A 1,265-nucleotide genomic window follows, 5' to 3' on the forward strand; every position below is an offset into this window, starting at 1 on the left:
AATATTCTGATTAGAATAAATAATAACCTACTAATAAGAAAATCATATGAAGTAAATAAAATAAATTTGTCAAAAACCAATCTAGAATTCACAGTTAGTAAATATATGTTTTTTAAAAATAATATAACACAAAGGGAAGCTGAGAAAATTAAGCACTAAGAAATTCTCAGTACAAGAACTTTTAAAATATGTTCTTCAGATAGAAAAAAAAAAAAAAAACCTGAAATAAATGTGGAGGTATCAAAGGAATGAAGAATGATAGAAATGGGAAATGATGTGTGCAAATGTAAAACGTGCATGCATATTTAATCTTATTTTTAATTATGATTTTCTTTAGAGATCGTTTTAGGAAAAGGAAGCACAGTCTACTGCCATGCTACCCTGAACAAGCCCAATCCTGTCTGATCTCGGAAGTTAAGCAGGGTCAGGCCTGGTTAGTACTTGGATAGGAGACCATCTAAGAAGACCAGGTGCTGTAGGTGTTAAAAACAAAAAAATAAGGGATTGTAAACTGACAAGGTTCTTGCAATCTGTGAGGTCAACCGAGGGTTGCCTCACTTGAAGAAAAAAGAAAAAAGAAAAAGTAAACACAGAATATAGTTTAAAAACTTCCCTCATACAACTTGAAAATGTAAATAATTCTTACAGAGTTTTATAAATCACACAATGAAATATCTGACAGATTTATTGGCACAATAGATGCTTTATAGATGTTAGCGCTACATCTTGTCTTATTATTTTCACTAACTACAAAATAGGATAGACTAGCAATTTCAGTAGATGCAAAATAATAAAATCACAAACAGAAGAAAATACAAATAATTCCTTAAGAGGATTTTTTTAAATTTTATAAAAATCTTAGTGATTAGAAATCACTACTGGTGCCTAGACCATGTGAAACAGCCCTTCAAGTATAAAATAGGACTAGGCTAGTAACACTCTACAGTGTTGAAACAAAAATATTTAGTGGATATGAACTAGTACACAGAATCTCCAAGTGCACTAGAAAAGCTGGTTTTAAAAATAATTTATTTTCATCATTCACAGATTCAAATTTATGAATTCACCTACTCACTAAAATGTATTCGTACCCTCAGAATCAATACTCACAGTGCTTTAGTGATCATCTGTGCATATGCACAAAGCAGCAGAAAAAAAGAGTCGCCTTATGTGCAAGTAACCAACTGAAATCCAACAAGGCAACCATACTGTAAACAAGTGTCCTTTCGGCATTATAACTAGTCCATGTGTTTAAGGGTTTTGGT

The 1,265-nt window shown here is 31.6% G+C and overlaps 1 pseudogene; it reads left to right on the forward strand.

The window, feature by feature from the left end:
• The first annotated feature begins 363 nt into the window (after positions 1–363).
• On the forward strand, positions 364–482 carry LOC118606773 (annotated as a pseudogene).
• The last annotated feature ends 783 nt before the right edge of the window (positions 483–1,265 follow it).

This window comes from Rousettus aegyptiacus, unplaced genomic scaffold (genome assembly GCF_014176215.1).
Source record: "Rousettus aegyptiacus isolate mRouAeg1 unplaced genomic scaffold, mRouAeg1.p scaffold_m13_p_1, whole genome shotgun sequence".
Classification (NCBI taxonomy): domain Eukaryota; kingdom Metazoa; phylum Chordata; class Mammalia; order Chiroptera; family Pteropodidae; genus Rousettus; species Rousettus aegyptiacus.